The 12,823-nt window shown below is 32.6% G+C and overlaps 1 protein-coding gene across 1 annotated transcript in view; it reads left to right on the top strand.

Moving 5' to 3' along the window:
* Nucleotides 1-1,097, top strand: part of LOC150079255 (calmodulin-binding transcription activator 1-like) — a 927,385-nt gene extending 926,288 nt beyond the window's left edge. Inside the window, exon 28 of the mRNA XM_090383006.1 lies at nt 1,046-1,097. The gene's annotated coding sequence lies outside the window, so the exon portion shown is untranslated. The remainder of the gene's footprint in view (nt 1-1,045) is intronic.
* The last annotated feature ends 11,726 nt before the right edge of the window (nt 1,098-12,823 follow it).

Raw genomic sequence — 12,823 nt, 5'->3', positions numbered from 1 at the left:
ATGGAAGTGAAAAGTTTGAAAAAGCTTAAATAAGAATTAGAAGTTTAGAGAGGATGGAAAGTTGTGTGATTTTTTTTTTTGTTTGGATGATGTATAACCTCTCTTCCCTGCATAATTTGTCACTGCTAATATTAACTCAATGCGTCATCATGCATGGTAACACAAATGTGCCGTTAATTCTGCAGGCAAATATTGAAAACCTCTACACATGATCAGTGTTTTTTTTTTTTTTTTTTTTTTTTGCTTGGCCTATATAGCTGACTAGAATGATGTGAGATGCTCACACTGCCTATCTCCATGAAAATTTCCATGCCACCTACATAGAGATGAATGAGAAGGTAAATCTTTTTTTGCAAATGCTATTCTGAAATCCCTTTGAACCCAAATATCTAACTTTGTTTCTATTAACTAAGACTGTGTACCTTTTCCTGCACAGCCACCTTTTCTACAGCTCTAATAATAGTGTAGCCAACTTAAGGAGAACTGCTGTAACTTGTAATCAGAATTAAACTTAGTTATTTCATAATGGGCAGCAAGAAAATGTCACTGTCACTTATGTACATATCTGTTAGCCAATGAAAAGCTGTACATATCTTTTGAAATAGCCTGTATTTCAATTACCTTTATAGGCATAACATAAGTGCAGAGGGAAGCAAAAAAATATATATTTTATTATTTTTAATTTTAATTTGAGAGCACAATTTTTTGTTTAACTTTAGTTAATACACATGGCTTTAAAATTTGTACCTGATTAAACAAATGTAAACATTACTTTTAAGACACTGAGATCATGCTTAATTTCATATACTCAAAATGCCATAAATTAGCTAGAATTATTTAATAAGCTCTGAACTATAGCAGTAATATTATAAACCTGTTTATTCATTAATTATATCAGTTTTCATATTTCTGTTGGTTTATGCTTTTTCGGTTAGGTTAAATTCACTGACTTGATGACAATCTCACAACTATATTTTAGAATCCATGTGTATGTCTGTGTTTATTTGAATAAAATCATGCCTACACTTAATGAATTGTTTAACAGATACTCTGGAAAGTAAAGAAAGAAGAGAGAGAAAGAAAGAAAGAAGAGAGAGAGAAAGAAATAAAGAAAGAAAAGACTAACTGCTTTGCAAGACAAGAGGAAGCCATTTCTATGTTTAAAGTATTGTCAATCAGGGAAAAGAGGGGAGACAGTCAAAGAAACAATGACTTTTACATTCAAGTAAAGATGAAAAAAAACTGACAGCTATAACTGCCTACTGATTTTATTTGCAGCTGCGGTCACTGAAAGCCAGGGCAGGAGAAAAAGTTAAAAATAAAATAAATAAATAATAATCAGTGCAGCAGGTTCTGAATTTGTCTTTAAAATGTACATCTTTTATCTTTGATAGTACTTTCTATTAGATGATCTGTATCAATGTTTGTGATAAGCTTATAAATTCCCAGGTCTTTCATCAAGTGGTTTTTCTGGCATGTTTCTGTTAGATATTAAAAAGCTCAAAAATAGAGCAGTAAAACTGAGAGAACTGGTAAAGAATAGAGGGCAATCATTTAAATATTCAGTGCCTATTGTTCTACTTGAGTGGCACTCAAATGGAAAAAAGAATATACACAAAATTTTACTAAGAGAGCATTGTTACTGACTTCATAGCTCCTCAAGCATGTGATATCTATGTCTGTTGTATAAAGCACTGAAGTTAAGCATATTCTACTGGCTGTATATATATATATATATATATATATTTAGAGTTTTAGAGCTTAATGAATGTTTATTTTCATAAAGAACATGCAGCATAGTTTTAAAAAATAATAAACATTAATGTCACTTGTTCAACGAAGTTCAGCTTGTGGTCCAGATATCAAATGCAGTAACTCCCCGGTACGAGTCTCAGATATCATTTTGACGATCAGTTTTATTATTTTTTTTATTTTTTTTGTTATTATTATTTTTTTTAAAACTCAAGTGATAGTAACATTTTTTTTTATGAAATAAAGTTCACTACCTTAATGATAAGATCTGATCATCTCCAATTAAATGTGCTTTAGCTTGCTTTATTAAGGTTGTTTTTTGATTAATTATTAAAATCAGTATTAATACAGGTTTTCCAATTTTCTTTTATGTATTTGATGTCATCATTTCAGATTCTTACTAAACTTAAAATCAATTTCATAAAGCATTGCTTAACAGGAAGATATATAAGCTGCAATGAAAAACCTTACCCAATAATTGGTGAAACAATTGCAGCACTAACTTTTGCTCTTTCTCCATAATGAACGCACAATAGCTACTTCTTAAGCTAGATTGCCAATATCTCATTTTCTTGTCCCTTAACAAATATATTTATGCAAATATTTGACTTCATATTTTTATTAGACTATGTGTCAATTTCAACTTATGTAGAATAAATTTTATTAAAGGAATTTCAAGGAAGGTTCTTTTTTATAATCTAGCTAATGTAATGTAAGTTTTTAAAGTATCTCTTAAACTGTTCTTAATGTATAACGTGTAAATATTTTTTTCCTTAGAAAGGAAATCAAGAAGGTGTGTTTTTAACAATTTTTCACTTTCCAGATAATAGAACCTAGGAAATACTATGTTTCACTCAATATACAGCAAAGAAATAATTTTAAACATGCCAGTAAAACCACATAATGCATGTGCCCTCAAATACTTTCCTAATATTACCTTGGGCAACTTTAAATCCTGATTCAGTCCACATTTCCAGCAGAAGTGTCCACGAGTGAGTGGATGGTAGATTAAACTATATTAACTAAGATTTTATCCAGTTTTAGCAATTCCATAAGATTTCAAAAGTTACAATTGATCTCTCATAGATGGAAAACAAAGTATGAAATTGTGTGTATATATTATACATACACACTCTGTAAATCTCCTGTTGTATATTCCCCCAAGCTAACTTCTTACATCACAGAAGGAAGAGATATTAAAAAAATACAGTAAAATGTCAAAATGAAAGAAAAACTTGCATAGCACACACTCATTTATGAACTCATCTTTAAAAACTCCCTACTGAACTAGAACATTTTACTTCATCAATATTTTATGAAAAGTGAGAGAAAATGCCAGAAATGCCCTTTGAATCTTTCACAATTCATCCTCATGTAAATAATTGTTGGTTGTTTTTAAGAGTTTATTCTTTTTTCTAAGCTCTAGTGCTGCAACCCAAAGTATAGGTGCTTCTATGTGTGTGATACAAAGGAGTATTTTCTGCTCCTTATCTTGTTGAGTGCTCTCAGTAGTGATATAAAAGGTTATGTGTTTACAGCTGTGGTGACACGAAATGCAGCAGATGTTCTGCAATCTCAAATTATTGCCATCTGTTTGATTAAAATTTTAATGTGATTTTCAATATAAGTTTCAAAATATTTTTTAAAGAGATTGCAGTTGCAAAGTTAAGGATTTAAACTATCACATTAGCAGAAAATACTTGTAGCTTAAAAGTGTATTATATTTTCGCTTAAGCTTTTAACAAGTTTTATATGACAGATTAATAGTAATAGTTAAAATTTATTTGTCATATGAAAATAATTCTATTAGGAGAAAGAAGGGTTAAGAATAATTTTGCCTTTGTACATGTGTGTGTGTGTCATAATTTTATCACAGAAGGTGATCATGTTAAAGTTCCTCTTAATAGGATGGTACACACATATACACAGCTAATATCATATAAATTAGCTGATGAATACTAAAGTTTATGAATGACAACAAAAAATTTGTTTGTCCTACATACACAATATATATATTACTCAACAAGAACTACTATAGTAACTGTTGTCAGATATCTCTGTATAATATGGCATCTTAAACTGCAAACATTTGTAGTGATCGTGAAATTCACACCATATAAAACTATCCCAACAGGAATTGATAGACTCTCAAACATGCATGCATGGTTTTCACAATCATATGAACATCCATACTTAGCATTAATGTTGTGTGCCGTATCATCTTACATAGAGAAAGTTTAACTTAGTCACTCACTAATAGAGAAATGTTAATTTAATGTGCTCTATAATTTGCAACTGAACACAGCAGAAATTATAAAAAGTAAGTATTTAAAGAAAGTAAATCTCAGCAGCAGGATAACTTCAGCAAAAGGATTTAAAACTTGAGAACAAAGCAAGAAAAACGTTAAAATTTTAAATTCAAAGTATATACATACAGTGCTACCCAAAAGTTTCCAGACTGTGAGATGAGGATCCACATGCTGCTAGCTATACCATGGTATTCCTTCCTCAAAGTAATCCACCTTATGAGGTCCAGTGATTCTGGACTATGTATATTACCGCACAAGTGCATCTAGAACTTATTTCTCTATCTCTTGCATGCTGTCCCATTCAATTTTCACTGGATCTCCAAAATGCCATTAAATTTCCTCCCACAAAGTTTAAACTTCAGTTTTAGAAACACAAGAGGATGGAGAGACTGGGACAACATTAAATTGCAATGAAAAGGACGTGCAAATGAGTGCATTTTTTCATTTGATTTGTCATAATGCAGCAATCAATCCACAACAGAGTCACTTTCCTGAGCTTTAAGTGAGCCAGCCTCCTACAGATGCTCTAAGACTGAAGGCTTCTTTATAAATGCTAAATAACTTTTGACCCTATAGAACCTTCTGTTCTCTCAAATCTGTCTGCTTAGTAAAAAAACAGAAATATGGAAACAGTCAACGTTATCCTACTTCAATATAAAATAACACTGAAGTAAGCTATAGCAGCAAGGTCCGCACAAAACTACTCATAAAGATATACATTATCACTATCTAGTGGCAGAATTGCATCTATTGTCTGCATTGCCATGGCAAGAAGAGTATTGAAACTTTTGGGAAGAACCTTGCATTTTATATACATACTATAACTCTGAAACTGCTATCCATTGAATATATAAAATGAATTCTGAAACAAATACAGTACTTTATAACTAAAATTGTTTTTTTGTTTAGGATTAGATATATTTCTTTGTAAGAAACTTTTTTTTTTTTGCTCACATTGGTGGGCTGGAGATTGATTTTTCCAACATGGGGGGGGGGGGGTAAATTTGCTGATAGAGTTAAAATCTGATTCAAAATTTTTCTACTACTGTTGAAAATTTTACTGTTCCATTTATATCATTGCTTATATAAGAAAATTATAAAAAATTAAAAAATGTCTTATTATAAACTTATGTATAAATTTAGCAGCTTACAAATCCAACTAAAATATTTAATATAATTAGTTCAGATTTAATAGTTGTTGAATAAGCATGTTTAATTATAAGATGCTAATTTTTATGTTATTGAAATTTCATATTATTTATATATTTTTTATAATATTCATATTCATGTGTAGAATTTGAACCATTATTTGTTAATAAACCATTATCTTTATTTTTTTATAAAATGAGAGAGGTAATAAATTGTGTGATCCTCCTTTCTGTACTTCTTCAGTCTGCTATAAATTATTACAAAAAGTAATCACTAGTGTAGTTGTAGAAGGGATATTTTAAATGCAGTAAAAAGAACTGTATTAAATGACTTAGTTTATTTTTGGAAAACTTAATGGAACATAACATTAAGGGTAATTTCATGTTTCATTATGACTTTGCAAACCTTCAATTAGTAATTAACAAAATGATTATTTAACAATTGAAGGTACCTACATTATAGCTAAAGTCCTTTGTGTGCTGGAATTGTAGATCTACAAATCATGGAAACTTACCTTTCACTGGCTACTTTGGAAGTTACATCAGCAAGTAAATGGATGCTAGCTAAGGTGCCAGAGTCTATGTGATTGGCTGAGGGCCTGCTGTTTGGCTGCTCTCCTGAACACAGCAGCATCAAGAATGACCTGAGACGTTCTCCTGATCTTGGTACCTGAGCTGTCATTTGCAACCTCCCCCAGAACCAGAGGTCACCACAGTATCCCACTGCAGTTACAGAATATTTCAACAGATCCAGTCAATTCAGCAGACTACCACAGTCTTCTCACAATGACAGCCCAGATACCAAGAACAAAAGCACATTCCAGATCACCCTTGATGTCACTGGGCTCAGAAGATCAGTCTAACTAGGACCAAACAACACAGCCTCAAGCTAATCAACCCACCCTAGTACCTTATTCAATGAGCCACCTACCTGCTAACATAACCTTCAAAGCAGTCAACGAGGGAAAAGTTCCACATCCTTTGTTTTGAAGACAGAGAATATGGAAAACTTAAATTTAACAATTGTTAATCACTGTTAAAGATATGCAGAGTTGTACTGAAACATATGTTTTACCTTTAATGTTAATGCTCAACTACTACAGAGGGTTTTTTTTTTTTTATACCAATAAATTTCATATAAGATTTTTATGTCACTGTGTTTAGTTTCATACTTTTTTAATCATAATTTAAACTTTGCTAAATTTTGAAAAATAAGAATGCAGCATTTATAATCAGTTGAAAGTAAAAGGCAAAATGAGAATATTAATATCTTATCAAGATATTAACACATATTTTAATAATGAGCACTTTGCTATATTTAAAAGTCTAAAAAATTTATCTGAGTGAAGAAAAAAAAAAGAAAAAAAAAAATGTTGATGGCTTCTTTGATGACTATTAACCAAAGACCCTATATACTTACAAGTATCTTCTTAAGAGCATACTCACATGAAAGCTGATCAAAAAGTTTGCATTTTGGGAATGAAAGGCTTCACACAGTAACCCATCCCTCTCCAGCTTTTCTCCCAACACAATCTCCTTAAAATGAAATTAAATACATCTAGTACAGCAGCTCTGCCAAGCTCAGCTCACTATAAAAATCAAAATTTGGTTCCATTCTTCCAACAAGGCATTCAGAGTGCCACATCCTAGTCATTTGAATATTTCTGTCCCTGAAGGTGGTTTCTTCAATAAGTATGATGCTGTCAGTATTCTATAAAGAGAATGCCATGATTTTTCCTATGGGAATAACAATGCTAAATTACTTGTCAAACAGACAAGTGCTTCAGGGCTATTTCCAGTTCAGTTTCTGGACTAAAATGACAAGCTCATACTGACAAAATAGAGAAAGTCCTCTGTGTTCAGATAGAACTGCAACAGAAGTTTGCAGCCCAAATTGCCTTTTGCTTATCCACCAACGCATATGTTTGTACCCTCTTGAAGCAGCATTACGCAGCTTCAAGTGCTCTTTTAATACTAAGAATGTACAATAATGGAATGCCAGATTACTTAAAAATGCAGCTAACAGCAAATTAAAGATCTTCCATGACAAGGTCAGTCTTTCCATAGAAACAAAATACTGATGGATGCCCATGCTTAAAATTAATTATCATTTACCAGGTGAATATGTTGGAGCAATGTTCAGTTCCTCTAAAAGGGTATTTTATGACAGCTCAGATTTCTCTATCAGCTTTCCAAAAATACCTATAAAAAGGACAATGTTGTTTCTAATCATAATTTAATATACAATATTTCTGTTATATTATAGGTAATTAAAATTTCAAGCCAATACATAAATCCTTCTAGAACACAATACAAACTTTTTGTTCAGCCCCGGCCTGATTTACAATTACAGATCAGCACTAAGCTCTGTAATACGTATCCGAAAAATAGCAGTTATAATAAATATATATACTGAAACTGAGTACTAGACATACACATCCATAGGTATTTTTAACACTTTTTCTTCCAATTTTTTTTTTTTTTAGCAGACAGAGGCAGTTTTGTGATGACAAAAAAAAAAAAAAAAAAAAAAATCAAACAAATCATTAATACATCATTTTCACTTAAGCATAACAAAATATTTCTCTTTTTATGTATCTCTGCTTATCCTCTTATTCTATTCAGATAGATAAATAATTTTTCAGCACTTAAGCACTAAATATATATTCACTTGAAAGTTTATGATGAAGTAATTTACTGAAAATTATCTAAGTAGTTTTTAATAAATATTTTTTTTTTTTTTTTTTTTTTTTTTGATTTGGTAGTTGTTGGCGCATCGGCTTCTGTGGCCATATTGCACCTCCCAAGGTTTGTGCAGTACTTTGATCCAAGCCCGAGGCGGGAATCGAACCCACGACCTTTGGGTTGCCGGGCAGGTACTTTACCCACTCGGCTAGCCCGGTCGGCAATAAATATTTGAAAGTACACAGAGTTGTACTGAAATATGTTTATGCATATGTTTTTATTTTACTGTCAATTTCTGTTTAATTTAACTTTAATATCAATTTTTGTTCAGTCCTGACTGGCAAAAACTAAACAGGCAGCACTCTAAGCTTCTTTCCAGAGCTACTCCTTTCATATTCTACTCACACAAAAATCGACTCTGTTTACTCAGAATGTAAATTTAAAGATAAACTTAATAAATAAGGAAAAAATATTTGCTAATATCTATAAGAAATATAACACTGATAGCTGTTTTTAAATAAAAAGGTTTATAATTAACACGGGCTAAATATGGACATTATGAAAAGACTACATCTGGCATATGCAAATGCACATTTTTCATCACATTTTTTCATCATATTTCATAGTTTTTCTATGTTAATAAAAATTTTCCAATATTTTTTTTTTTTTTTTTTTTTTTTTTTTTCAAACAAATTTAATAAAATATTGGGTTGTCTTAAAATCATGTCAGAATCAATTGATTGGGTATCTGTCTTATATATTCTAAAATATAACTGATAATGTGGTGGTATTTCATCAACCGGTGAAATACCACCACTTTGCTTATTGGAGGCTTGAAGTGGTGAAACCCATGTTTAGTCTCTAGAGCAAAGTTTCCGGCATCCCCCTCCCCTCATACTTCTCTTTCAACCCATGCACAGTACTAAGTACTGTAGGTTTTGATCCCTTTCGTGGTTGGGGGTTTCATTAAAAAAAAAAAAAAAAAAAAAAAAAAAGTAACAAAAGTGCATTAGGATTGTAAGAGAGTTCTTTCTAAGAGCCTATGAAAAAGGGCAACCTCTAAAAAAAAAATTTGATCAAGTTTTAAACCCTAAAGATGGCAAGCATAATATTGGTAACATAAAAGTGACTGGATCTTCATATGTAACCATAATTTATAAATATGTGCAATTCTACATTAGTAGAGTAGGGCAATACTTATTTAGTGTTATCAGATTTAAAATATTTATATATGAAAAAAAAATTACAGTACATTTTTTTAAAAAATTCACTGTTTTCTCAGAAAAGGGTGTTTCTGAATCATTTTCTAATGTTGATTTCAAACATGACTTCCATCATATTAGGTTTCTTCAAAAATCATGAAAGAAAATTTGATTTTTCATTTTTATTAATTTTGGCAGAATCTGTGCACTAAAATTATAACAAAATGCTACTTTTACCAGACTTTTATATTTAAATACATGTTGAAAACACTATTAAAAAGGGCAGTGTGTAAAAACTTCACTAGACACTTGCCTCTCATTTTAAAAACTGATCTACGATTGGTAAAAATTTTTGTTTTTCTTTGATTTTCTTGAGGTCCTTCTACTTTACAGTCCCTCTTCAGCATCCAGCAATAGTCAGCCATCATGTTGACATTCCACCTCCCCTGGTACCTCTCATCTCCATGTGTCTTTAATATCATGGTGAAACCTCTGACCTTGTTCTTCACTAACACTTCCTAGATTTTCTGGGAAGTAGTTGATGTGGGAGTGTAAATGTATGTTGCAGCCCAGCTTCTTGAAGTTTGCCAATGTTTTCAATTATATCCTTATAGTCTAGATCCTTCTTGTTCCCTGCGAAGTTTTCAACAACAAACCTGAAGCTAATCCATGCCTGTTTTTCTCTTTTATTCATAGTTCCCTCAAAATCTTGCTCTTTCATCAGTTTAAAAATTTGAGATCCAACAAAAATATCTTGTTTTAGCTTCTCCTGGATGGGAATTGAGTAAAAAGGTAGTTGAAGCAGGGACCTTCCTGAGGTACAGCTTTCACATTCATTAAACCCAGTTTGATGTGGAAGGACAGTTTTGGTGTCTACCAATGGTTTATTAACTATGTTCTTTGATCCAAGCAACAAACTGCCCCTCTTTTTCCAACATGTGAAGATTTAGTTTACAAATTCCCAGCATTTACTTCTAACTTAATACATTCAATAATACAACTCACAACATCAACTTCAGTGATTTGTGAACAAATGATAAGTGATAGAAAAAAACAAATAACATTTCTGATATAAGCATAAAAAACAGAGTTAAATACATCTATTAGTTTACAAACATCAAAAATCATGCAGCGTGGTGTTATCAGTCAATCAGGTGAACTTCTGTATTACTGTTTACTAAAATTGAACATGCTTATGCATTAGCATATATAGACTATAAAAGTAATATATTTTCATTGAAAATAAAATTTAGCATTAGCAAGGGCACATGATACAAGAAAGCAAGTTTATATAGCATCAGCCAAAAAAAAAAAAAAAAAAAAAACACGCATGCATGCGCGCACACACACACACACACACACACACACACACACACACACACACACACACACACACACACACCCTTCTCATTTCACCCATCCACTTGCTCCAAATGTTTGTCTAGTTCTGCCTTGAATCTGTTTAAGCTATCAACTTCTACAATGACAGATGGAAGTTTGTTCCAGCAACCATCTAAAGGCTAAAGGAAAGCTTCCACACATCTATCCTACAACTGTCTTTCCTCAATTTGAATCTATGCCCCCTCAGCTTCTTAGTCTGAGCAAGTGGAAGAATCCCATCAGCATTGAGCATGCTCAAACCATTCAAGACTTAATACACTTCAATCAGATCACCTCACAGGTCCTGGTCTCCAGACACTGTAATTTGCAAAACTTAAGCCTTTCTTCATAAGAGCAACCCTTTGTTCCATTCACTAATCTTGTTGCCCTTCTCTGTACTCGTTCCAACAGCTCTACATCCTTCTAAAAATGAAGCCTCCAGACCTGTATACAGTACTCAAAGTGTGGCCTGACCATTGCATTATACAAGGGGATAATCACCTCCTTATCCCTCTCAGAAAAATTCCTGTATATCATTCACAAGACACCATGAGCTACTCTTGCAGACCATCTGCACTGCTCAGAAAACTTCATATCTGACAGCACAATTACCCCCAGATGCTTTTCATTCTCTACCACTGTCAGTGTTGTACCACACAGTTGATACATTACTCTCGGGTTACTGCATCCCATATGCAGTACTTTACATTTGTCAATGTTAAACTTCAGTTGCCACCTCTCAGCCCATCTGCTCAACTTTTCTAGAGCCTGTTGCAGGAGCATACTGTCATTAACAACTCTGCCAACCTTTGTATCGTCTGCAAACTTGGACATTAAGCCTAATATACAATCATCAACATCATTAATGAATACAGAAAACAACAATGGACCCAACACTGAACCCTGGGGGACTCCACTAATAACATTAGTCCACTAAGGGCAGTGTCCATTGATTACCACTCTATCTTCTCCCACTCAACCATCCCTTTATCCAAAGCAGCAATTTGCCAGCAGTGCTACACTGCTCCAATTTGTGCAGCAGTCTTCCAAGTGCAACAGTATCAAAAGCCTTTCTAAGATCCAAATGTATGATATTTAAAATTATTCTTTGCATCCAGTTCCTTTGTGACTACATCATAGCATCGAATCAAATTGGTCAGACAAGGCTTCCCCTTAACAAACCCATGCTGTGTCCGAGCTATAACTGAAGTCTTGTCTAAATGATCCTGCAATGCTTCTTTAACCAGTGCTTCCATTAATTTCCCTGGAACAAAAATTAAACTAACAGGTCTGTAATTACCTGTGTCTCCCTTTGATCCTCCTTTGTGGATTGGGGTCACATTTGCACGTCTCCAGTCCATGGGTACCTCCCCTGAGTACAAGGAAGCTCTCATAATTATGGCTAAGGGTTTGCTTACTTCCTTTGCTGCCTCCTTTAATATAACTGGATAGATTACCATCCGCCCAATGTACCTTTCTTAATGTTTATCTTCAACAATTTCTCCTCAACTTGACTCTCGGTTATTACAAGATTATCTAGCTTGCTGCCAGAGTTTAATACACCTCTGGTATTTCCCCTCCCTGAATAATTTTTCATGTGTGAATGTAGATGCAAAATATTCATTTAGTTTGTTAGCTACCTGAGCAGAATCATCAACAGTTGAACCATTGATATCAAGAGGACCAATGTGATTCATCTCCTTCCTTCTAGAGTTTACATAAGTAAAGAACTCTTTGCTGTTTTTCTTTGCATTCTTTGCCAAAGATTTCTCATAATCTGCCTTTGCCTGCTTAACCTCCTGATTTGATTGAGTAATTTATTAACATATTAATCACCATAATGTTAATAAAAAACAGATTCCTAGAGGCCTTATTTATTTATTTTTTTTTTTTTGAAAATATAATTTTATTGTGGCTTATCCAAAAAAATGGAAACCAAAATCACATTTGAGTCTGAGAGAACATTTAGATTCATTTTACATTAAAGAACATGCTGTCTGTGATGTTGCTCAAACAGCAAAGTGAACTGAGACATAATCATTGTGTCATACTGCTTAGTGGTTAAGTTGAATGGCAAAAGTTATTTTTGTGTTTTTTTTTCCCACCGACTTTTTTTTATAGTAAAAGAGTTATTTTCATTTAACAAAGAAATACAGTGAACTAAATATTATAGAATCTAGATACCAGTTAGTGAGCTATAAAATAACTAGCTGAAATAGCTCCATGTTATGCTAGAAATTTATTGGCATATATCATCACAGATACTGGAGAAAGACTAGTGGGAAAGCAATATAGGCCATAGATCTTATAATGGTATACGAATGCAATGGTCATTTTATCCACTACC

The sequence above is a fragment of the Mastigoproctus giganteus genome, chromosome 10, assembly GCF_048544385.1.
Source record: "Mastigoproctus giganteus isolate SK-2022 chromosome 10, ASM4854438v1, whole genome shotgun sequence".
Lineage (NCBI taxonomy): Eukaryota > Metazoa > Arthropoda > Arachnida > Uropygi > Thelyphonidae > Mastigoproctus > Mastigoproctus giganteus.
Note: the sequence above shows the minus strand (reverse complement) of the source record. Positions and strands in the feature narration are given on the sequence as shown.